Below are 27,243 nucleotides of genomic sequence, written 5' to 3' on the forward strand. Positions count from 1 at the left end.
CGAGATATCACCTGTGACTTCGACGTCTTCTACCCCACCAAAAACTGATATTGTGCACATTTCGAGACTAAAGCCCTATAACTCACACACTGATTCGACACCCACCCTAGGAAGCATCGAGACAATGCTTCTGACGCCGGGTTTTAATGTCACGTACGAGTTTGTGCTGCTGTAGACAAAAGGACGTTGAGAAGTGAAGAAACGGTTGAAGTGTCTCGATGATCGGTAGATGGTGTTAACCCTGACTACTGAGCTACAGCCTTGTAACTGTATATATTGTAAATACATATATTTTCTCCCCGTAACAATATCGAGCTCCCTTGCAATAAGCTTAATAGAATCACAGGACTCTTACTGGGGCATCGACATATTTTGTCCACTACTGTACCACACACTGTTTCTGTCTACGTTATTATTGCCACCTAATATGGGCGGCAACTTCTAAACAGAGCAGTACTAAATTGTAAGTATGCCAAAACATGTGATTCATGCTATAGCTAATACAGTCAACCAATGATTCAGACTCCACAGGGAACGTAAATAAGTCCGAACTGTCGAATGTCTTAAAAAAAAAAACTAATGTATCCAAAAAGAAAGATCATTTATTTATGTTTTAAGGCCCCTGTACAAGGAATAAGTGGTTGTTTCGTTGCTGCATGCACTTCCCCTTTCATGCGACCAAGTTCACCTGTATTTCTACCAGTATTGTACTGTCGCTGTATGCCGATTCAAGGACTGCAAAGGTTTGAGTCCGCAACTGAAGGTTCCGGAGCACACGGCACATAATCAGTGTCTGAGTCGCTGTTTGACAATGGGAGAACTTGCTCAATTATTTCATCATCATTCAGTTCAGCACGCGACAACACTGTGCTGTCGACATCTGCTAAGTCTTCAAATGTAACGGTGGCAGAAATCGGCACACCGCAGCCTAGTAGGTCAGCAATGACGTGCGCATTTGAGCACACTGTGGTAGGTGGCACGTTCAGCCTCTTCTGTTGTGGAGTCATTCAGACTGCGACTCAAGACTCATCCTGAGTCAGACAGCGAGGGCACCGTGGGTGCCATTTGATGCAGCTTGTCAATAAGTTCACGAGAAAGACTTCTTGGAGCCAGCAGAGTGCTGTCTGGAATCTAAATAAAAACTAAACATACAAGTACAGAATAGCGTAACGCTGTCTGAAAGGCAAACTTGACAAACAATGGTGAGAGCAGGCCATGTGCGGGATAGCTGGAATAGGATGGTGATGATTGCAATGTTGATGCGACCTATAATTCAGGCAAAGCCTCTAAGATCAGCATTTGCGGTTAAATCTCTGAGGCGTAGTGCTGCGACCAAGACAAGGCCTCACACATTGGATTACACATTGGATTACCATCCAATGTGTAATCTCTGAGGCCACACGTGATGTCTTGTCATGGTTGCCAGAGGAGATGATGGTGGCAGAGTCGGCGTACGCTACAGCCATGGATGGAGTCCGGATAATCGAATGTAGAGCTGGTGGCTGTCCAAAATATCAGTCATCTTTACACATTAAGTCTGCGAGTCCATTGGCAGTGTTGCAAAGCTGTCCGAATTACCGAGTATGTCCAGATTATCGGTGTCCGATTTATCGGTTGGCAACTGCATTTCTTCTAGAGAGCACAGCTCTAATTATCTTATTGAATACAAAATGATGTCTGTAGCGTTTATGTAATTTCATCTGACATATGCTTACAAATCTGCATTATTACCACAATATACACTCGTGGGACTCTAGCGCCAATCACGCCATTTTGATACAAATGCTAATTCCCACGCCAAACTGCACCAAACACAGAAACTTGACCGAAATTGGACCATGCTGCATCAGAACGGCTTTGGCATGTGTGCTATGGCTGTGAAGTATGAGTGCATTCGTTCTCCAGAAAAGAGTGCAGCTGTTCAGATTCTGCATAATTTGTTGCAATTGTCAGGCTTATAACACTGCACTAGCCGGAAGTGGCTGGCGTAGCCACTCCTGGCTGACGTCGCGGCTGTCGGAATGGCCAGGGCGGCTGTATTTAGAGTGTACTAAAATATGGTTGAGCGGGTCGAGCGGCACGGTGCTCTGCAGCCGAGGCTCAAAACAAAGAAAAGTAGGCTGACGGCGCTGCAAGTGAACTAGATATTAGGGAGGCGCGCGCTGCAATGGGTTCAGCTGGCGGGTGTTGCTGTGCAAGGCTGGTATAGCGTAAAAGTATTTCAATCTGTTTTTATGCCCATATGGGCGAGGCCTGAACCATTTTGACCTATCACGAAGGGCTAATGGTGGATTTGGAGTAAAACAGATTGGAATAGTCTTACGTTATACCAGAAAGTTAAGCATTGGTGCTTTGGAGTAGAATGCCCCCCTCCCCCTTACCCCAGTGCCTTACACATGATAGAAGATGGGTGCTCTTTCTCCCCACTGTCTTGCGTGTGCCTGATTGAGCTGCCATCTTCAGATTACCGTCACACGATTTCACTCGCGCATACAGCATACGGCGCACGGCAACTATGTTATTACCCTTAGACTTTATACAGAACACAACGGTGATGACAACGGCAAAAATGTGCCTGGAGTGTCCATATAATTGCTATTGCAATGATAAACCACCACAGTTCATAACTCTCGCTTCTCTGTACATTCTGTTGGTGAAGCGCATTTTCAGGCACTTCACCCACACTGTCGAGACATGAAAGAAAAATGCATTATAAAAAAATGTCTTGGGCTACTTTTCGAAATTTCGGACACACTATTGCAAAATGCATGTTTTTGTGATTGCTGCCACAAATTAAAAATCTACATGTGCTATTACCAAAATTCACTTGTACTAGAGGGTTTCAATCTCAGGGTAATCTGCTTCAAAATTCACCTTAAGACAGTTGCAGTACAGTGTTGGCGTTGGTTTATTCTGTTTCGTCGTGGTTTCGAAGCCTGCTGCCATTTTCCTCATTCCATTATTCTACCAAAATTCAGATTGGCCTGCTGCAAGCTGCTCCCAATTGCAATTTTGTCTCCAAAATGCAGTTTTACTTGCTCCAAAAATTGCTCCCAAATGACTTTAAGCACTCCCACCCCTAAATATACTAGCTACTTGGTTTTATAATAATTAACCTGATTCATTGCAAACTCATATGTATGTCATATACAGACTTTTGGATAGATCACTTTTGTTGTACGTCTTATGGCCGTCAGTCAGTGTTGTATTGCATTGCTGCTGCTCTGTTAAACACCTTTTCTTCCATTGCACTGAACCTGGAAACCACATCTGAACATTCCTTATTCACTCATTTTTTTATCAGAGGGAAGCCTTAGATGATTTTCTTTTTCGCTCATTCACTATCAAGTTGAATGATTATGATATGCCTAACCTTTCTAATTTTTTGTTTTGTTATGCTCTTCTAGTTATTTCTGCAATATGAATGCCGAGAGCATTTACTACTGTCTTTAACACGTTTATTACTTTTTGCATTTGGTTTACATGTCACTTGTTGCCAGTTGCTGCATTCATTGCAAGTCAGACCTTATGCCTTGCTATCCGCTGTCACACTTGTATGTCTTTTGTTTTTTGTAACTACTAAACAATAATTTTTTTCATAATTTTTCATGTTCCCAATGCAGTGCTCAGATTTTTGTGTCAAGCCGCCTCATACAACTGCCAGTGGTATGTGCCAGTTCCATAGGCACATACTGCCGAATAGTTCCATAGAGGGCCGGGTGTTGTCATTTTGCTGTTTTTGTGGCTTTTTTCTGATACCATCTTTCTCTCTGCAAGATAAAAAAAATTTTGATCGATTGACTGATTGAAAAAAAGAATAATGTCATATTTATTAACAAATTGTATGTAAAAATGTACTTAAAATATAAGCTTAAGCATGTTATAATAAACAAATTATGCGTAAAAAGTCAGTCCTTCAGGCACATTGAATGGAAATGAGTGTAGATAGACATCAATATGTATAGCTTCAATGCACCAATAACGAGAAGAAAGTGCCCCGCAGGGGCGTCTGCGTCAGCACGCCTTTGGTGTGTTGTGACACCACATACCTGAGCACATGAGGGTCCGACCCTCCCACGTGTAGCCGTGCACAGCTTAGCAGTGTCTGGGGAAAGGGGGATCCTGGGAGTTGAGCCGATACCGGGTGTTCGGACCTTTAAGGCCCCCCGGCGGAGGCAACACACCTCTTTGGCCTCTGCTTCACATAGACGGCACCTCCAGACTGACCCACCTGGGGGAAATCGGTAGTAGCCTTTTCCTGTCTTCCGCTCCAATCTTCGTCTTTCTTTCTCGCCTTTTTCATCTTTCCTGTCTTTTCACTTCTCCTCACTTCCGAATTTCTCGGCGGCAAGGGTTAACCTTGTGTGGCTAGACAGCCTTGGTTATGCTGTATTTGGTTATAGCAGCGATGTACGGCTGGCATTTGCAGGGTTTCTCTTGCAGGGACTTCTGCCATTTCCCCCTGTTCGGCTCCATGGCAGGTGGTTGGCATCGCGGCCGAAAACCCCATCTGTACTTATGGAAAACGCTTTTCCTAAACTCCCTGATCACCCTCAGAAACGAGGGCACACCGAAGATGTCTTTCACTTTTTCGGACGCCAAGTTCACAACTTCCCTCGTTTCCATGTAATTAACTCAGAAAAACCAGACAAACCAGTTGAAGTTTTTGGTCCAGGATGTAAGGCGTCGAGCATGGCAAGCGGTGATCTCCTCTTGGAGCTCCGTGGTCAGAAGCAATATGAGAAACTGCTGAAACTAGTATCATTTGGGGAGACCCAAGTAACAGTAACCCCGCACCGTACGATGAACACAACCCGTGGCATTTTCACGGACGATGACTTGCTGGAGCTCACTCAGGCTGAACTCTTGAAGGGCTTCAGTGAACAGAATGTTATCAACGTCAAAAGAATTAAGATGAGGAGGGTTGGCAAAGAAATCCAAACCAAGCACCTGATAATCACCTTCGGTTCAAGTGACCTGCCCGAGTCAATCGAGGCCGGGTACATCAAGCTCAGTGTTAAACCATACGTGCCAAATGCCCTCCGATGTTTCAAACGCCAGCGTTTCGGCCACAGTTCGCAGAGCTGCCGAGGCCGTCAAACTTGTGCGAAATGCAGTGCCCATGAACACACCTCCGAAGCTTGCAAAAACTCTTTCCACTGTGCAAACTGTGATGAGGAGCATGCCGCATACTCGCGGTCGTGTCCATCCTGGAAGAAAGAAAAAAATTGTGACGATAAAAGTAGAAGAGAATATTTCATTCAAAGAAGCACGCAGGAAGGTAACTACCTGCCAAAGAGCAGCTTTACCAAAGTGGCGTGTCAGGGGGCGGCACCACAACGGTTTCCGGCTGCTGTCCAGCCCATACGGGGTGAGCCGGCAGTGAAGCCATCTGCCCCCTCGGCAGTTGCAGCTAGCACTGTTCCGCCACCCCAGCAGAAGGGGCCATCGACCTCTGGGCTGGTGGCCTCGGCAGACGAGACCTTCAGGTAAAACCCTGCGCTTAGCCCGTGTCCAGTGCCTAAGGAGCGGCAAGCCTCTCTCGATCGCTCCATAAAAGACAAAACTCGCGTCACGGTGCCTGGAAAGGGCCCATAAGCTAATATCAGTCTCACAGCACACAGCACAAAACACATCATCATGGAGACACAAATAATACAACTGAATGCTAGAGGACTTCTTTATAACCTAGACGACATTACAGAACTTCTACACAAGCATCATCCAATGTTGCTGTGTGTTCAAGAGTGACATCTCGAACCCACAGACACAAACTTTCTTCGTCAGTGCACAATCTGTCGTAAAGACGGCAACGAGGTGAACGCCTCGTCTGGCGGTGTAGCAATAGTTGTCGGCAAGTCAATAGCTTGTCATCATGTCGCCCTTCAGATGCCCCTTGAGGCAGTATCAGTTTGGGCAATTCTTTTTAACTAATTAATCACTATATGTTGCATATACATACCCCCAAATTTTTATAACCTAATTGATCAGCTCCTGGACCCCTACATACTCATAGGCGATTTTAATGCCCACAACACCATGTGGGAAGACTCGCGTTGCGACGCAAGAGGTCGTACTATTGAAAATTTTCTTGTTAACTCCGGTGCATGCCTCTTCAACATGATGGAGCCAACGTGTTATAATATTCATCATAATTCATATTCGTCAATAGACCTGTCGATTGGCTCTGCTTCAATTTTCCCTGACTTGTAATGGCATGTAACCAAAAATCCCTATTGAAGTGACCACTTCCCTGTAATGTTAAATTTAATATGTCAATACGAATGCCCTCCACACGCCCCCGGTGGAAACTAGCCTCCACTGAATGGAATCATTTTAAGGAATTAACTTACTTATCACGACATCTTATCACTGATTTTAGCATAGATGAAGCAGTGGCATATTTTACTTGTTTTATACCTGACGCAGCTGAACAGTTCATTCCACAAACACAAGGTGTCTCATGTAAAAGACTCGTCCCCTGGTGGAATGAGCAGTGCAGACTGGCACAAAGGACACAAAACAAAGCGTGGGGTTTGCTGCATCGCTCCCCGACTGCAGAAAATCGTATGGAATTTAAACTAGTAAAATCACAGGGAAGGCGCACACGGAGACAGGCAAGGAGGGCTAGCTGGGAGAGATTTCTCTCGGGCATCACTTCCTACGTCCAAGAGTCTAAAGTATGGAATGGCGTAAGAAAGCTAAAGGGGCAGCAAATCCACCCATCGCCCTTAGTTGACGACCAAGGGACTACCTTAGAAGACCAGGCCAACGCTCTGGGCGAACACTTCTAGCGTGCATCAAGCTCCACACATTACACAAAATCATTCCTCAAATATAAACAATTAGCTGAACTTAAGGCACTGGATCATAAATGCTGTCCGGATGAACCATACAGCCGTCCTTTTAATATTGCCGAGCTTAAAGCTGCTTTGTGCACATGTAGAAGCTCTGCACCGGGAGCTGATAGAATCATGTATGACATGATTAAAAACTTACACACCGACACACAGATGACACTTCTGGTGCTTTTCAACTCTATCTGGGCTGGCGGATACCTCGCATCCTCATGGAAGGAAGCTATTATTATTCCCGTCTTGAAGCTGGGTATAGACTGTGCCTTGGCGGCAAGTTATCGCCCGATAGTTGCCTGTGTAAGCTATTTGAAGAAAATGATTAATCATCGATTCATACATTTCCGTGAATTGAACAATATGCTTGATCCCTATCAGTGTGGCTTCAGAGAAGGACGGTCCACGACTGATCATCTTGTGCGCATTGAAGGAAATATCCATGATGCATTTGTACATAAAGAGTTCTTCCTATCGATATTCCTCGATATGGAGGAGGCGTATGACACAATGTGGCGATACAGGATTTTGCAAGACTTGTCGGGAATGGGCACTTGCGGAAATATGTTAAACATACTAGAAAGCTATTTGTCTAGACGTACCTTCCGCTTGAAAATCGGCAATGTATCGTCCCAACCTTTCATACAAGAAACTGGTGTACCCCAAGGAGGTGTGCTCAGCTGCACGCTCTTTAACATGAAGATGAACACGTTTCGTGCTTCATTACCACCAGCCATTTTTTATTCAGTTTACGTAGACGAAATACAAATAGGTTTCAAATCCTGCAACCTTGCAGTGTGTGAGAGGCAAGTACAACAGGGCTTGAACAAAGTGTCCAAATGGGCAGACGAAAACGGATCTTTTGTGTGCTTTTGTGTGATTTTCACAAGAAACAAAGGGCTCATTGCAGATCCCAATATCAAAATGTATGGACAACAAATATTTGTGAACAAAGAGCACAAGTTCTTAGGTATTATACTTGACTCTAAACTAACTTTTATTCCACACATAAAGTATCTCAAGGTGAAATGCTTAAAAAAATGAACTTACTGAAAATTTTATACCACACAACATGGGGTAGCGACAGGAAGAGTTTAATGAATCTTCCTGTCGATCCTGTTCCGATCATGATTGGACTATGGTGCCGTGGTCTATCATTCTGCTACCCCAAGCACGCTAAAGATGCTAGATTCCGTCCACCATCTAGGGATCCGGCTGGCCACTGGCGCTTTCAGAACAAGTCCCATTGAAAGTTTATACGTAGAATCAAATGTCACTCCATCTGCAGAGAGCATACATCAGTCTAACGTATTTTCTGGAAGTTCACTCTAATCATCAACATCCGTGTTCTAATACCGTTAACGATATGACATGTGCTACACCCTTTTGTAATCGTCCCTTTGTAAGACAGCCCTTTTCACTGCATGTGAAAGAGCTTAGCGTTGAAATGTATGTCCCATTCCTCAAATATCGCTTAATGCCTCCAGCTAAGCTGCTACCACCTTGGGAGTGGCAGCTGATACAATGTGATATATCTTTTCTACAAGTTACAAAGCACGCTCCAGAGATTGAAATCCAAATGCATTTCCTGGAACTCCAGTACAAGTACTCCTGCACGGAGTTCTACACAAATGCATCGAAAGTGCATGATGGGGTGTCCTATGCAGCCGTCGGTCCATCCTTCTCGGAATCCAATGTACTGCATCCGGAAACAAGTATCTTAATGACCGAGGCCTGCGCATTATTGTCGGCTGTGACGCATATAAGGAAATAAAAACTGCAAAAATCTGTTATATATACAGACTCCCTAAGTGTCGTGAAGGCCTTGATGTCGTTCGGTAAGCACAAAAAACCAGTATTTAATGAGCTCTATTCCATCCTGTGTAAAGCGTATATATCTAACCAGCATGCCATTATATGCTAGGTGCCTGGCCATAGGGGTATCGAGGGTAACGCTGTGGCAGACCAGATGGCCACGTCAATTGCACTGCATGCTGTTAATCCTACCGCTGCAGTCCCCGTCTCAGATCTGAGGCCTTTCTTCTGAAGGAAACTGCGAAACCATTGGCAACGCTCGTGGGACGTGGAAACAAATAATAAGCTGCACATAATAAAGCCACAATTGGATTTCTGGCCCTCTGCAACAAAATCACGCCGAACAGATGTCCTATTCTGTCGTCTCAGAATAGGACACACATTTGGCACCCATAATTTTTTACTCACTGGAAATGAACTTCCAACCTGTGGTAGATGCGGGGAGAGGCTGACCGTCCTCCCCGTCCTCCTGGAGTGTCGGGAAGCCGAATCTGAGAGAAAGAAACATTTTCCCCTAGCATACTGGCAGCACATCCCCCTTCATCCTGTAATGTTCCTCGGCCCAGAACCACTCTTCAACACCAGCACAGTCCTAGGTTTCCTGAAAGATGTTGCGTTACATGTTAGTAACTCCATACATTCGTAGCGCTTCCTCTCTTCAGAGGATGCCGCTGTGATAGTTGTTTCGTATAGCACATGCCTCTAGGCCTTTGTGTTTCAAGGGCTCTGGAGAGGCAGTAGTGCTACAGCCAATTTTAACATCTGACATAATTTGTATATTGTATCATTCTTTCGCTATGCATCTTAATGCTCATATTACCTGTCATTTGTCACCGCCATAATCTTACTACACATAGATTGTACGCACTTTATGGTGAATATTTTTAAGGACCCTTTACAGCCGCGTCACATCAACTTCATAGAAGTCATAACTCCACTGCAAACTCATTAACACTGGCGTGGCGCTCTTTGGTCATACCTGGCCCTTGCGCCACTAAACACCACACATTTATTTATTCATTCGAGAAGAAAGGGCAGAAAAATTAAGGACGAAACAAAGACAAAGCTACTTATGTTCAGGGCAGCTTTTTTCAAGTCACTCAGAAAAAAATGCAAGCTAGCTGCTTTGGGAGGAAAAAATTTTGATAAGATAAAGGGAAAGAAAGTATACTTAGCATGTTTTTGTAGGTAGGGAAAGAAATTACTTATTTACTTTTTCACAGAACAAATGCATTTGAAACTTTTAGAAATACAGTGAGCTTTGCATGAACAAGGCTTTCCTCCTGTAATTCAGTTAAACATCTCTACTATACTGCCCCATAAGATCACAAGTCCTCATGTAATGCCAGTCAGTCATTTAGTCTGTCATCACAAAATGCCATTGTGAGCAGAAAGAGAGCTTGTCACTTGGTAGGGTTCATACTCGTGGCTTTTTGGTTGTGAGCCAGGTGTTCTAGCCTCTGCACCATGACAGTTTTTCTTTATTGCCAAACTTTGGCATGTAACTGCATTTACAGATGCTGAACAAGATTAGCATGCTATGATTAATTCAGCAGCTGTTGTTGGCTGACTACCAGTGGTTGAAATATTGGCATTCATATAGTGGTCAAATCTTGGAAGCCACTCTATCACACCTCTGCGCTTTCTGCATCACAATAAACTGGAGCGTAGACATGCAAAAATGTTCTCAAACAGGTCTGGCATCAATCATATAGTATACACTGCACAGCCATCAGAGTTCACTGTATAAGACCCAGGAGCATAACAAGATCACAAGGCATGCCATCCTTGCTAACTACCAAAAGATGACAAATTCCATGTAAATTTATCGACATCCCTTTTCTTTTTCTTCCTCTTCTTCCTTACACACACACACACACCTGTCAAATACCCTCCAAAATATGCCCCACCCCGCAGTCTTGCTTCTACACCGCAGCAGCTAGTTCTAGGGAAGTGATGGAACACTAGGATAATCTTCTGCAGCTAAACAAATATGCGGTAAAGCAATTAGATACAGCACTTTGCATGTTATTTGCAATAGCCCACAGGCTAACATTGCAAGCATTGATTATGCACTACAGTGGAAAGGCAGCTAAAACTCTCTGCTACTCGCTCCTCTCTCATCTCGGCGTGCTTTCGCCTTGCTTTATTTCATAAACTGTATTTCCACAATTCCTACCTGTGCGATAATCTTATACCTATATTTCCTCTCGCATTGATCATAGCCAGGTTGGAATCATGCAATGCCGCACCAGAACCTGTAACGAATCGTTTATTCCCAGGACCTCTCAGGAATGGAACCACCTTCTCGGCACAGTTGTTGCAATCAAGCACAACTCAGTTTCATTCGGCCTTATCAGACATCATCACTCCTGCATACAATTAACTAATCAATTTTGCTGTAATAACTAACCATTTTTTGCTGCATTGTTATTTATTTCTATATGTTTTCTACCCACTCCCCTCTGTAACACTTCGGTCTTGAGGGTACAATAATATAAAAAAAAATGACCAGATGTGCCACTTTGTGCATGCTTCATTGAGGACTAGAGTCTGGCGTTGCAAACACAACAGTGAAAAGTTAACTTCTTTGTTTATGCAGCCAGCAGTCTCTTCATGTGATGAATAATAAGACTATCATTTATCAGATGAAATGTCAGTAAATTAGCAGTCCCTGCACAATGTAATATAGCGTCAGCATATTGTAAATGACATAATTCATTTCATTTAATTATGCATTTACATGCAGTACGAAGTGCTTGTGTAAATGCATTTATCAATGGAAGCAGCGAAAGCATGGGTTTTCCTCTGCTGTAACCATAACATCTCGTTTGTTCTCATTAGCCAATAACCTGGCTTTTTCTTTTTTTTCAGACACTGTAATTTTTTCTTACTTTCTTTGTTTATTGTGTATGTGTCTTATTCCTGATATAGGCTTTGATAAGATTGTTATTATAGTTAAATTAATGAATAATATTTCTTACTTCCCTTTTCATCTGAATGAAAGCTTAACTAAACTCAGCATGATTTTAATGCTCTTTAAGTTTCATTTATAATCCTCACAACACCTCAACCAACATTACTAGATACTTTCAGTTGTAAAACCCCCTGCGGTGGCCGTCGATGCATGCCCTTTTTCATTACCGCTCAACAGGTGGCGCAGTGGCCGCTGTTAGCCCGGCCGGGCTCTGTGCCCTGTGCTTTGAAGCACTGGTAGTTTGCCTAGTAAGTGGCACGCTTTTACTTAAAATAGCCAAATATTGTTACGTGTGGAAAGACACAGACGAAAGAGGCTATTTACAGACTATTTACGCTGGAACCAGACAGCCATGCCAGCACTCGCTCGCGCCAAGGGCACCGACCAACTTCGTCGTTCTCGCGGCGGCCCGTCTCTTGAGCAGCGCTCGATGTTATCGTAATACTACCCCCCCCCCGGCGGCAAAAGCGCCGTCACAGCGCTATTAAATATCTAAGGTGCGAGGAGAGTTGTAGGGCTTGAGTCGTGCGATGTGGACAATGTCACTGGTTGTCACAGCGGAGGACGTAGTGGGCGTGGCTAGAAAGATTTCATCGGTGACATCGGTGTAACAGGAAAGCAGTTTTCACAAAGGCCAACTTTACGCGATGGTGACCAAAGCAACATGAGGGTGCCAGGCACAAAATGGACATCACGGTGACGGAGGTCGTAGCATTACTTCTGTTTGTCTTGAGACACTTGTAGACGAGCGAGTGCAAGTTGGCAAGCATGGTCAGCATGGGCGATTGCATCATGGGCATAATTGCTAGTTGAAGTTGTGGCGGACGGAAGCACAGTGTCTAGTGGTAACGATGGTTCTCGGCCATACAAGAGGTAAAACGAGGAAAAGCCAGCAGTTTCGAGACGGGAAGAGTTGTATGTAATGTAAGGTAGAGCCAGGTCCCACGGTGGTCGTCTGAAACGTATTTGGATAGCATGTCTAAGGGTGCGGTTTAAACGCTCAGTGAGGCCGTTCGTTTGGTGGTGGTAGGAGGTGGTAAACTTATGCTGTATTGAGCAGGCACACATGATGTAGTCAATGACTTTGGCTAAAAACGTACGGCCACGGTCTGTTAGCAATTGACGCGGAGCACCATGCATCAAAATTATATCATGTAGGAGGAAGTCCACAACAACAGTTGCGCAACTGGTCGGAAGAGCGCGGGTTACGGCGTAGCGGGTCACATAGTCCACCGTGACTGCAACCCACTTGTTTTCTGATGTAGATTCCGGAAATGGGCCGAGAAGGTCTAAGCCGACACGATGAAAGGGCTCGGCAGGGATGTCGAGCGGCTGCAGCTAACCAGCAGGGAGCTGGGATGGCTTCTTGCGTCGTTGGCAAAGTTCACAAGCGGCAACGTAACATCGTACGGAACGGGCAAGGCCCGGCCAGAAAAAACGACGACGTACACGATCATAGTTTTGAGATACGCCAAGGTGTCCAGCCATTGGTTCGTCGTGAAGCTCCTCTAGAACGGTGAAGCGGAGGTGTTTAGGGATTACAAGTAGGAACTCAAAGCCGTCTGGATGAAGGTTACGGCAGTACAGAGTACCGTCGCGTAGGACAAAGAGGTGTAGAGCAGCATCAGCCGGAGAGTGTTCAAAATAGTCAATGAGTGCTCTGGTGTAGGCGTCACAACATTGCTCGTCGGCGAAATGAAGCAGCTGTAATACAGAGAATGCGCAAGCAGCACTGGCAATATTGGAGGAGTCAGAGTCGTCAATAGGGTAACGCGACAAGCTGTCAGCGTCATAGTGCAGGCGGCCAGACTTGTACACTACTGAATATGAAAATTCTTGTAACCTCAAAGCCCATCGACTACGCCGGCCTGCAGGATCTTTTAGGGATGAGTGCCAGCAGAGAGCATGATGGTCAGTCAGTGACTACAGAAAAAGGGCAACCGTAAGGGTAAGGACGGAACTACGCAACTGCCCAGACAACAGCAAGGCATTCTCGTTCCGTAATGGAATAGTTGTGCTCCGATGGTGCTAGGAGGCGGCTTGCATAAGCAATAACGCGATCCTGGCCACGCTGACGCTGGGCTAGGACGGCACCTACGCCATGACCGCTGGCATCTGTACGCAATTCTGTAGGGGCATCAGCGTTGAAGTGGGTGAGAATGGGTGGTGAGGTTAGAAGAGTGACGTGACGAGAGAAGGCGGCGGCTTCTGCAGTACCCCACGAGAATTGTACGCCTTTCTTCAAAAGATTAGTGTAGGGTCTAGCAATTGCCGCAAATTCTGGAACAAAATGACAAAAGTACGAGCATAGCCATACAAAACTTCGAACGTCTGCGGCTGTCTTCAGAACCGGGAACTCTCGGACAGCGCGAGTTTTGATGGGATCAGGCTGTACTCCAGAAGCGTCGACGAGATGGCCCAGAAGAGTAATTTGGCGGTGGCCAAAACGACAGCGATGCCTTTTAGCACATGTGCCACTTTATCTGCTTCGGACATATTATCGCCAGCTTTGCGGCATAGAGCCAAGACGTCGAGGATGTATGAAACGTACGGCTCTGTAGATGACTGAACACGAGACGCAAGAGCCTTTCTCACGGCAAGCTTGCGCCCAATGGGGTCGCAAGACAAAACTGTCCCAACTGGTTATCTCGTCGTCATGCGTTTGGTGCCACATGCGTGGGGTGCCGCCGAGACAAAAGTTGACATTGGCAAGCATATCCGTTGGGTCCCACCTGTTATTAGCACTGGCGTGTTCATAGAGCTTGATCCATTCGTCGAAGTCCTGTCCCTCCAGGCCAGAGAATACACCAGGGTCGCGATGTGAGGCAACCGTGACGATAGGAGCAGTCGGACAAGCCGAAGCCGTTGCAGAGGCTGGCTCGTCACCGGGAGGCATGGCGACAAGCTCGATGTGCTGCCCACTTCGGAGTTCCGTGGCGAGGACTGGGATCGCTAACCTCCACCAGAATATTACGTGTGGAAAGACACAGACGAAGGAGGCTATTTACAGGCTATTTACAGGCAATTTACACTGGAGCCAGACAGCCATTCCGACACTCGCTCGCGCCAAGGGCACCGACCAACTTCGTCGTTCTCGCAGTGGCTCGTCTCTTGAGCATCGCTCACTGATATCGTAATATTTACAGCGCGTCATTAATCTATTTGCAGCTATTACGGACCTATTCCGAAGTTGGAAAAAAGCCATGACGGAGCCCACTGAACAGAGAAAAGCACTTGCAGCCAAAGCTGTGACGGACTGCCCTTCACTGTGACTGCTATTTGCGTCTGATAGAGTTCCTAGTAATTGAAAGAGAAAAAAATTAGACAAGAGCTTTGCTTCTCGCAATGAGTTCAAAAGCTTCTATTACAGGAGCTGCACACGGCTTATGAATTTGCAGCGTAGCTTCACAAAAAACAAGCTTTCTTGTTAGCAATGGCTACTTTCTCTTGTGTTTCTAAGCGATGGTTCGCATCTCTCACATAGAAATGCATTCGCGTGGCAATGAAAAAGTTCAGTATCTGGCACATGATTGGTCACATGTGCTCATCGCAACCCAGCTCGCGCAAGACTGCACTTATCTAACTCATCTAGGACTTTCCAAAACAGGTCACCGCAGAGACGTGCCTGATCAAGGGAAAATGACATGGAGTCATTTGCAATTCTTACGAACTGTAGCATCCTGATTGTTGGATGCTTGAGGCTCTCTTCCTTAAAAAGCTCCAACATGTTGTCATGTATGCATCAGTACCGACGAGTGGAACAGTTGAGCTGATGTCGTTCAGGCACAACTCACAAGCTGTGTGCTTGCTCACTTTGTGTATGACATATCCACATAAGTAGTATTTCACGGCATCATCTACACCACCTCTGAAATAGCTGTGTTCATTGCCCATTCACTCAGGAGAGCTTGAGAGACCAGAAGTAATTTCTAACAGCTAGCCTCAATCTCACTTCGCAGACTAGCTCTGTTCAAGCAATGGGCTGCTCGAGCGGTGTTCAGTGCCTCTGCCACACTGACAAATACAGCACTCGGTTCGCCTTCGACACTTCTACGTAGTGCTGTCTTGAAGGGTGTGTAGAGGCTCAACAGACAAAATATCTGCGGGAAATTCACCATGGTGGGGTGTGACTCATCTCTTCCAAATGATCGTACAATACCAAAATGCTGCTGGAAGGAAAATTGTACACATTAAAGTGGATATGTAAAACATCTGTAAATTATATATTATAAAGGAAACAAGGTTATTTTGACAGGTACTTGTTGGGGTCTTGGTTGAGCTTCACAGTGAGCACATAAAGCGCTCCTTTGTTGAACAGATAATTTATATCTTGCATCGACAACAATGTGACACATAAGGACTGCGTCGTTAGTTGCGAGGCAAACAGCTTTGTACCTTTCTCGACTGCATTTTGCTCAGTCACATTCAAGACTTCTAGGAACTGCTTGATAATCTGAAAAAGAAGTTTCAACAATTCACGATAATGTGAAGCAAAATGACGGCATATATAAGATGAAGCTTAGGCACCAGGATGAGATTTGGCTACTTGCCTGTATTTCTTTGGAGTGATGCCTGATCCCCTGCATGGAAGCTTGACGTTGAGTGCATCGGGAACATCGTTCAGCATTCTTGTGAAGGTTTATTTCAGTCCCTTCAGAGTCAAGCCAGGGGCATTTGCTTCCCTGTACACATGTATTCCAATTGATGTTCCATGGCTAAAAAGCTGTGGAAAGAAGAGATTGCATTTTTTTAATTTACAAACAGAAAGGCAACATGCTTTGACAGCAACAAGATATACCTGTGTAACCAGCCTGATGCTCATTTTGCGCAGGTTGTCTGGGGAAACATGTGCTTCAGTAAGTTTTGGCACAGCACGTACATGCTTCTTTTTTTGTTTCGTGTAGGGTCACATAATGCTGAAAGTTGATGCAAAGGTCGCCAGCCTGGAAGTAATAAAAAGAAACTGTTAAACTCTTCGGAAAATTCACACATTTTTTTCCTTACCATTCCGTAAGTGTTGTCAGGATTGGGGGCTCAACCCCATCGCTCGTGATCCATTGTCAAGATTGGAGTTGGGCATGAATTAGAAGGTAGCTGGCCCATGCCGTCGTCCAACTTATCCACGCTGAGGACGTTGATGAAGGGAAGGACTGCTTCTCATCGAGAACGAGGGATATGGGTTTATTTACAGTATTTATATCAGTCTAACATGACTGTTTGAGAAAGTACATCAGTCTAACATGACTGCTTGAGAGAGAGTGTCCTGAGCAGCCGCACAACAGCGGTTTTTAAACACTCGGTCCTCTCCCGATACAAGGTGATGCGAATGTTCGTTTAGTCATCGCAAAGTAGCCGCCTCTCCGCGGCACGGTTTACACACACACACGCATACACACAGGGCGATGGTCCGGAGCCGACGTCAGAGGGGCTTCGTAGAACTCGGGAGCCGTTCCGGGTAGTGCGTTGTCTTGCGTCTTGGTCTGTGCGTGGGAAGGAGTGCAAAACGGCGTTCCCACGGCAACTCGCACACCCGTAGCAGATCAGGTCCGCGTTGGGGAGTTTGGTAACAATAGTTGGCCCGCCGAACTCATTCCGTCACAACGGCAATGAGGCTAGAGGTTGGCGGCGGTTTCAGCACAAAGCCTGCTTCATCGAACGCATCCTAGCTGAAGCGACGGAGAGTGGGGGATGCGCGTATTGTTCCCCGACACAAAGTCGATTTAGTCACGCCGTGGCTAGAGTTTGGCGGCGATGCTCCCGGGATGTTGCCTCCACTGTTGCAACGGGTTGGCAAAACTTTGCACTGCAGCTGGCCGTTCTTAACAGTGTGCTTCATCGATTAGCATGTCGCGACAGCCAAACCAGTCAGACGGCACCTTGATGGCGACATTGTAGTTTGCCTCGGCAAGGTGGATACCTTGAATTGCCATTTTAGCTGACCTGGATAGGTACGTTGGCAGATGTTTAAATTTGTCTGTCTTGGATAGCAATTCATCGCCATGAATGCTTGCCTGGTACTGGTCCTAAAAGCTGTGCCGTTCATACTGCTCCCAAGAAAAGTTCAGGATGTGCAGCTTTGGCAGGGCAACGCAGGAGAAGAACACCACGGGCGACACTCTGGGGGAGGCAGAAGGGGCAGCTGGGTTCGGTGGCAAGGCAAGTTGCACTGTACGACTCATGGTGGAGTCGGCAGAGAGAGGAAGGATCGGTGGACCCAGCTCAGTAGTGAGGCGTACACTTGTCTTGTTAAAGCTAACCTTTTGTTCGTACTCGAGAGCTTAACAACTGAATACTGGTAGGCGCAGTTCCAAAGCGGGACAAAAGAAAGACATAAAAGCAAAGAACAAGTGCTAACTTGCAACTAAATTTTATTGTCAAGATTTCGCCTACTTAAATACACAGCAGACCAGGATTGTGCAAGCACACTGCCCATCAAGCCAACCAGTGCATCATATCAAGAAGCGTATAGATTACAGCATCATTTCTAAAAACTGCTTTTCTTTGCTATGCAAAACAACCAACGTACCGCTAATACAGGCACTTTTTTCTTCTTCTAATATGATATGCCTCCATGATTTCTATGGCCAAAGCATTGCCACTCCTGCCTAGAATTCGAGTACCAGAAGAATAGGCTCAGAGAGACAGGACCTACAATGCATAGGCAAATGAAAAGCTTTGTTAGCTACAAATCACTCGTGTTCCTGTGCCCGATCACTGACACATCGGCCGGTTTGTCCTATATATACCTTTCCACACTTAAACGAGAAGGAAGGGGATTAACCGAGGGGCCCGATTTTTTATTAGTCATAAGAAGCCAACAAACACTGACACCAAGGACAACATATGGGAAATTACTGGTGCTTAATAAATGAATTAAGGAAACGATAAATTAATGGAAATGAAAGTGGATGAAAAAACAACTTGCCGCAGGTGGGGACCGAAGCACATATTTCCACACTTAAGTGGAATCTCGTACACAACGCCAGCGGCGCATGTGTCGTATGGCATGATATGCTTCTTTCCATGGGCAGGTTTCCTCGGAGGTCCCAAAATGCGTGGGCACAACCCAGCAAGTTTGCGTGGCACAGAAAACCCAATAGGCACGTCATGCCTTTTTGCCACATTCTTCAGGTTATGTGTAACCCTGTGAACGTAGGGCACCACTTCCGGCTTTCTTGTTCGTAGAACCTGCCGAGGTACTTTCTTACCGTTCAATTTCTGAAGGAGGGTCTCGGACACAGCTGTCAACATCGAGTTAGGGAAGCCAGCCACCTGTAGGCGCTCAATCTGGCAATTGAAGCTATCCTGAGCCAAATGAGCACAAGACTTCCAGCACTGACTCAAGACATTGTGTTGCGATCGTTCGTTTTACCACCTTACCATGTGCTGAATCACATGGCAAGAGTTCTTTACTAGCTCGCGGAGAGTATTTCCAGCAAATGTGCAGCCCACTAAAAAAACATGTTAATATCTATAAAAACTGCAAGGTGTCGTTCTCTGGAAGTTCATGAGTAAAGACTAAGCCTTTTCCATGGAGTCTAAAGAGGCTCAAAATTTCATAGACAACACAGGTACTCGTCTGGAAGGGATTAGTGTTTAAAATCATGAGAAAGTCATCTACATATCTAAAAACTCATAGTACTTTCTTGGTGTCTAAAAGGTTATTCAAGTCGCGGTCAATGGAAGCTAAAACAATATTACAAAGAACAGGGGCAACACATGATCCAATACAAATTCCCTTTTGCTGGATGTACACATCACTGCCAAAGAACCAAAGTTGAGCACAGGTAAAACTCCAGTAAAACTAGAAAATTGTCAACAGAAATCTCTGTAGAATTCTGAAAAGCCATCTATCCATTTGCCTCTATACAAGAGCGTACCGTAGGCAGTACCACATGCAGTACCACATGCGGTACAGTACTACACGCGGTCTTGGTGCATGCAGTACACTGCTGTGTCTGCAGCGACACAGCAGCAAATTTAGTTGCGGGTTAGTGCTTGTCCTGTGCTTCTGTGTCTATCTTTTGTCCCGTCTTGGAACTGCGCTTACCAGTATTCAGTTGTTAAGCATGAACCAACTAGCCCAGCAACAAATTTTGTTAACATACTCTAGAGCTGTGGTCGGGTCTGCCTTCAGGTCTGCATGTGTGAGTATATCTTGTGTTGCGTGATCGAACTCGAAGAGCTCTGCCTGCTTCGCTAAGGCGAGATCAAGGTGCTGGTGCAGCACCCGCACAGGGGTGGCCTCATCTGTCGGCAAGCTGTCAATTGTAGAAATGGCCTTGGTGATGGCCCTCTGGACAAAGCCACACTTGGTGCAGAGTTGCTCCATTGCCGCAACTTAAGGGCCAGACGATAGGGTGGGTTTTGGCACCGCTTTAAATGTATTAAAATAAAAACGACAGGAATTAGACCCGAAAGCGCACCTTCTTCTTTATTTGCAACCATGCAAACGTCATCAGCCTGCAGGGTGCATCCCCCCTGGTGGAACAGAGCTCAATCAGACATACATAGAGCCAACATAGCATTGTAGCAAAGTGTATTCTACTTTGCTGCTGGCGTAAATTTTCGGCAGCAGTGTAATCATTAACAGATCTTTTCAAATGTCTTACTCTTTGTTACAGCAATATTAGCTCTGTGTTTGGCTGGTTAAGCTCTGCACCATCAGGTGGTTGCACCGCTCGGGCTGCTCACATTTACACTAAAGCCTCTTCATTACAGCGGTATTAGTATGGAGTGGCTTTAGTTAACACTTCCACTTATCCATCAAAACGCCCAGCTCACCAGCGTTTATCACAATGCCGGACATGCTCGGTGCTGCGACAGAACACTTGCAACGCATGCTGCTCAGATAGCTCTCACTGGGGATTGATGGCCAGGTGGCTAGCAGAGAGATTGGAGAGGCTTCGTCCGCTGGCTCCAAGACACTGGAAGGAGACGACATGATGTCACATTACGACGCAGAGCCAATGAAGGCAGAGCTTAGTCCTGATCACTTGGCGAACGAGTTGAGAAAAAGCATGGCTAGGGAACAAGGCAACTTGTAATCATTTGTAGCTCTCTTAATACAAGGCCAAGGCGCTTCGCATAAATTCTGGTACCAATGTTTTACTGTAGCTGTACCCCATGTGTCTACAAAATTGCTCCAAACCATTTCAGGGACCGTTTAATTATGAACTGCCTACTTCATTCCTTCGAACTTTATCGAAAAGGTTCTTTGGATTGTAGTGTACCTCCACTGATGCTGTGCAAACAAACCACTGCAGTCTACCAGGGGTATGATAGCACTCAAAACACTGTACTAAGAACTATGCTTTCTCACACCACCTACACCAGGGACAGTATCCTTGGGTGATTACTTTCAAAGATACTATCTCTTTCGCGAGGTTTCGCATGACTTGGCACCAGACGCATTGAAGTACGTGGCCAACAGCATTTCTGGCACTTTGTGAAGATAACAAACGTAGGACAGCATCAGAAACGCTGTTGGCCACATACACTGACATTGTATTTGAATGCATGAAAGAAGCATTCCGTCCTTTTAACCAACTCAAGTAGGACACTATTCAATTATTCAATATAAAACTTCACCACGTACCCGAGCACATGAGGGTTGGACCCTCCCGCGTGTAGCCGTGCGCGGCTTAGCCGTGTCTGGGGAAAAGGGGATCCTGGGGGTTGAGCCAATGCTGGGTGTTTGGACCTTTAAGGCCCCTCGGCGGAGGCAACACACCTCTTCGGCCTCGGCTTCACATAGACGGCACCTACAGACTGACCCACATGGAGGAAATCGGCAGTCGCCTTTTCCTGTCCTCCTCTCCAATCTTCGTCTTTCTCTCCCACTTTTACATCTTTCCTGTCTTCTCTTCACTTCATATTACTTCCTTTCTCCACTGCGGCAAGGGTTAACCTTGTGTAACTGCCCTCCCTTGGGTATAATATATTAGGTTATAGTGGCAATGTACGGTTGGCGCCTGCAGCCTTACGCGTTAAGGCCTGCAGCGTCCCCATGTTGGGCTCCGTGGTGGGTGGCTGCCATTGCTGCCGAAAATGAAACAAATTACTATGGGAACACCCACATTTCCCCGCCTACTTGATCGTCACCCTCAGAAGAGGGGACACACCGAAGACTTAAGCACTTGTTTCAACCGCTCGAAAGAGACCTACCCAATATACCACGTAGTACACAGTGAGAATCCTGAAAAACAAGCTAGATTCATCTCGCCATTCACAGTAGCAAAATCTTTGACTGAAGCCTTAGGGTCAGGTTATAAGGTAACGAAAATGGCTAGCGGGGACCTTCTCCTTGAGATCCCTCAGAAACATCAGTACGAGAAGCTTGGCAGTCTTGTGACGTTTGGTAACATACCAATTTCTGTTACACAACACCGAACAATGAATAGCTCACGGGGAGTCGTGTCAGAGGCAGACCTCCTAGACTTGACAGAAACTGAACTCCTGGAAGGGTGGAAAGAACAAAATGTTACTGACGTAAAACGTGTTATAATTAGACGAGACAACAAGGAAATCCCCACTAAACATCTTATCCTAACATTTTCATCCAGCGTACTGCCAGAAACCATCGAAACAGGATACATCAGGTTAAATGTTCGACCATTTATCCCCAACCCTAGACAATGTTTCAAATGTCAGAGGTTCGGCCATGGCTCGCAGAGCTGCCGTGGTCAAATAACTTGTGCAAAGTGTGGAGTCCAGGACCACCCCTCAGACAACTGCAGTGGCACACCTCACTGTGTGAACTGCAGTGGTGACCATCCAGCCTACTCACGCCCCTGTCCGAACTGGAAGAAAGAAAAAGAAATAATTACCCTCAAAGTCAAAGAAAACATTTCGTTTAAGGAAGCCCGTAAAAGGTGCTCTCCTTTCCACAACACACCTTATGCTGATGCGGCGTGTTGGGGGGCGGCGTCGCAGCGGCCATTTCCAAGTGCCCAGCCCGCGTGCAGCGAGCAGGCACTTTTGGCTCCTGCCCCCAGGGTGGAAGTAGGTAAGCCTACTCCATCCAACCAGCAAACAGGCCAGGCTACCCTTGGGTTGCCGGCCCCACAAGAGTTATCTGCGGCAACCTGCGCTACACGCAGCGATCCCGCAGTACTGATAGTGGCCCCGAAGGTAGGCGCAGCCGAGGCTGCCTCAACCTCCCCGACCCCTCCCAGCACTGGCAACAGCCGGCGCAGCCAAATTCCACAGGGAGCCCCATCGACCTCCGTGCTGGTGGGCGCAGGGGTCTTGCCTTCCGAGGTGAGACTCTCCCGAAAAACTTCTCGCTCGCAAGAGCGCGTGTTTGGCGCCTCACAGGAGGCAGTGGACACAACACCTATCCCCACGGTGCACCAAGCGCCTAAGGAGCGGCAAGGCTCCCTCGAACGCTTCAAAAAAGGCAAAACCCCGGTTACAGGGCCTCGAAAGAGACACAAATCATACAATGGAACATCAGAGGTCTCTTTAGAAACCTTGATGATTTGCAAGAACTCATCCACAAACACAATCCAAAAGTGCTGTGTTTACAGGAAACACACTTAAAACCAAAACACACAAACTTTCTTCGACAGTATGTTACTTTTCGCAAAGATCGCAATGATGCCGTCGCATCATCGGGCGGTGTTGCCATTGTCATTCATAGAAGTATTGTGTGTCAACCTTTACAGCTACAAACGCCCCTTGAAGCAGTGGCGGTTCGAGTTGTCCTACTAAACAAACTCATCACCATTTGCTCCCTTTACATACCCCCGCATTACCAACTGAACAAACATGAATTTCAGTCCTTGATCGATCAATTGCCAGAACCTTATGCTGTTCTTGGTGATTTCAATGCGCACAGCTCCCTCTGGGGTGACTCTCGTATAGATGCGCGGGGTCGCCTTGTTGAACAGTTCCTTTTTTCTTCTGGTGCGTGCCTGTTGAATAAGAAGGAACACACATATTACTCTCTTGCAAACTGAACCTATTCTTCAATAGATCTTAGCATAGTCTCCACGTCTGTACTGCCTGAACTTGAATGGGAAGTTGCCGACAACCCTTACGGCAGCGACCACTTCCCTATACTGCTAAGATCACATAAAAAAAACGAATATCCACCACACGCTCCTAGGTGGAAGATTGAGACAGCTGATTGGGAGAAATTTCGATCTCTTGCTAGTATCTCATGGGCTGACATGTCTTCGTTAGGAATTGATGCGTCTGTGGAGTTCTTTACAGCCTTCATAATAGATGTCGCATCTAAATGCATATCAGAAGTAAATGGCTTGGCGTGCAAACGGCGTGTCCCATGGTGGAATGACGATTGTAGGATCGCTCGTAAAAATCAGAATAGGGCGTGGGGGTTGCTACGCACTTCTCCCACTGCGGAGAATCTTAGCAACTTTAAAAAAGTAAAATCCCAAGGTAGGCGAACCCGCCAACAGGTCAGACGAGAAAGTTGGCAGAAGTTTCTATCGCGTATCAACTCGTTTACTGATGAGGCCAAAGCCTGGGACAGGGTTAATAGAATAAGAGGGCGGCAAACATATTCACTGCCTTTGGTAAACACAGAAGGCGATACCCTGCAAGCTCAGGCAAACTCACTTGGGGAGCACTTTGAGCACGTGTCGAGCTCAATTCACTATTTCCAATCCTTTTTGAAACTTAAAGAAATAGAAGAACGTAAGCCAATCTTACGAAAATCCAGAGAGAATGAACCGTATAACCAGCCTTTCAGTATTGCCGAGTTGAGAGCTGCATTGAACACATGCAAAAGCACTGCAATCACCGGGACCTGACCGAGTCATGCATGACATGATCAGAAACTTACATACTGACACACAACTTACACTTCTCACACTTTTCAACACTATGTGGGCTGCGGGATACCTCCCATCCACATAGAAAGAAGCGATTGTGGTCCCTGTTCTTAAGCAGGGTAAAGACCCTTCCTTGGCAGCAAGTTACCGACCGATAGCTCTTACAAATTGTCTCTGTAAGCTTTTCGAAAAAATGATTAATCGCAGACTTATACACTTCCTTGAACTCGCCAATATGCTCGATCCCAATCAGGGTGGATTCAGAGATGGACGATCAACTACCGATCACCTTGTGCGCATTGAAGGAAATATCCGCGATGCATTTGTTCATAAACAGTTTTTCCTATCAATATTCCTCGACATGGAGAAGGCGTATGACACAGCATGGCGTTACGGGATCTTGCGAGACTTGTCGGGAATGGGCATCCGTGGAAATATGCTGAACACTATTGAAAGCTATTTGTCAAATCATACCTTCCGAGTAAAAGTCGGTAATGCACTGTCACGTCCTTTTACGCAGGAAACTGGTGTACCCCAGGGAGGCGTGCTGAGTTGCACTCTCTTTATCGTTAAGATGAACACACTACGTGCTTCACTGCCACCGGCCATCTTTTATTCCGTATACGTAGACGATGTACAAATAGGCTTCAAATCCTGCAACCTCACAGTATGCGAGAGACAGGTACAGCAGGGCTTTGAACAAGGTTTCCAAGTGGGCAGACGAAAATGGATTTAAAATCAACCCCCACAAAAGTTCCTGTGTTCTTTTTACTAGAAAGAGAGGCCTGGTTCCAGATCCTTGTGTTCAAGTCTGTGGAAATCAAATACCTATCAACAAAGAACACAAATTTCTAGGTATTATACTAGACTCCAAGCTTACTTTTATACAGCACATTAAATATCTCAAAGAAAAATGTCTAAGGACAATGAACTTACTTAAAATTCTATCCCACTCAACATGGGGTAGCGACAGGAAGTGTTTGATGAATGTTTATAAGAGCCTAATTCGATCACGATTGGACTATGGCGCCGTCGTATATAACTCTGCCGCTCCGAGCGCACTAAAGATCCTAGATCCTGTCCACCATCTAGGTATCTGCTTAGCCACTGGCACTTTCAGAACTAGCCCGATTGAAAGCTTATACGCGGAATCAAATGAATGGTCCCTCCATCTACAGAGAACTTACATCAGCCTTACATATTTCCTGAAAATACATTCCAATCATCAACATCCATGTTTTCACACTGTTAACGATATGACATGTACTACACTTTTCCATAACCGTCCCTCTGTAAGACAGCCTTTCTCGCTTCGTGTGAGGGAGCTTAGTGATCATATGCGTGTCCCACTCCTCGAGCTTCGCCTAATGCATCCAACCAAGGTGTTACCACCTTGGGAGTGGCAGCTGATTGAATGTGACATATCCTTTTTAGAAGTAACGAAACATGCACCAGAGATAGAAATCCGAATGCATTTTCTTGAGCTCCAGCACAAGCACTCCTGCGCAGAGTTCTACACAGACGCTTCGAAGTCAAATGCCGGGGTGTCTTATGCTGCCTTCGGCCCATCCTTCTCAGAATCTGGTGTACTGCATCCGTAAACAAGTATCCTCACGGCCGAGGCCTACGCAGTATTGTCTTCTGTAAATCACATAAGAAAATCGAAACTTCAAAAACCAGCGATATATACAGACTCCCTAAGCGTCGTGAAGGCCTTGGTGTCACCCTATAGACACAGAAATCCAATACTTAATGAACTCTACACCGTCATGTGTAAAGCGTACGTATCTAACCAGCATATCATTATATGCTGGGTGCCTGGCCATAGGAGCATCGAGGGCAACGTTCTGGCAGACGAGATGGCCACGTCTATCGCATCGCAAGCCGTTAACCCTATCGCTGAGGTGCCTGTCACAGATCTGAGGCCTTTCTTGCGAAGGAGGATGCGCGGCCACTGGCAACGCATGTGGGACGCGGAAACAGATAATAAGCTCCACCTAATAAAGCCACAGTTAGGACTCTGGCCCTCTACTACAAAATCACGCCGAACAGATGTCCTATTCTGTCGTCTAAGAATAGGACACACATTTGGCACCCACAATTTTTTACTCACTGGAAATGAGCCCCCAACCTGTGGGAGATGCGGAGAGAGGCTGACCGTCCTCCATGTCCTCCTGGAGTGTCGGAAAGCCGAATCTGACAGAACGAAACATTTTCCGTTAGCATACCGGCAGCACATTCCCCTTCATCCTGTAATGTTACTCGGCCCAGAACCGCTCTTTGACACTAACGCAGTCCTAGACTTCCTGAAAGATGTTGTGTTACATGTAATTAGCCCCATACGTTCGTAGCGCCTCCTCTCTTCAGAGGATGCCGCTGTGATAGCTATTTCGTATAGCACATGCCTCTCGGCCCTTGCGTTTCAAGGGATCTGGCGAGGCAGTAGTGCTCTTAGACAATTTTAGGATCTCGCATATTTTATATAATGCATCATTCTTTCTTAATGCATTTTAGTGATCATAGTACACATCATTAATCATTGCCATAATTTTATAATGTGTAATTTTTATGCAATTTACACACTCTTTTAGGCCCCTTTACAGCCACGTCACATTAGTCACAAAGCCCATCAGACCACAACATATTAATTACCACTAGCATGGCGCTCTTTGGCCATACCTGGCCCTTGCGCCACTAAACCCCAACAAAAAAAATATATATATATATATATATATATATATATATATATATATATATATATATATATATATATATATATATATATATATATAAAAAACTT

General features: G+C 45.8%; 2 long non-coding RNA genes across 2 annotated transcripts; both read right to left on the reverse strand.

The window, feature by feature from the left end:
* Positions 1–4,302: 4,302 nt before the first annotated feature.
* Positions 4,303–16,099, reverse strand: LOC129380577 (uncharacterized). Its single transcript, XR_011893193.1, has 4 exons — positions 16,039–16,099; positions 9,075–9,267; positions 5,290–5,581; positions 4,303–5,210 (listed from the first exon to the last, which is right to left on the reverse strand). It is a non-coding gene; the product is annotated as an uncharacterized lncRNA (long non-coding RNA).
* A 100-nt stretch (positions 16,100–16,199) lies between these two features.
* Positions 16,200–19,628, reverse strand: LOC129388224 (uncharacterized). The gene is made up of 3 exons (XR_008615254.2): positions 16,648–19,628; positions 16,442–16,586; positions 16,200–16,366 (listed from the first exon to the last, which is right to left on the reverse strand). It is a non-coding gene; the product is annotated as an uncharacterized lncRNA (long non-coding RNA).
* Between the last annotated feature and the right edge of the window lie 7,615 nt (positions 19,629–27,243).

This window comes from Dermacentor andersoni, chromosome 1 (genome assembly GCF_023375885.2).
Source record: "Dermacentor andersoni chromosome 1, qqDerAnde1_hic_scaffold, whole genome shotgun sequence".
Classification (NCBI taxonomy): Eukaryota; Metazoa; Arthropoda; class Arachnida; order Ixodida; family Ixodidae; genus Dermacentor; species Dermacentor andersoni.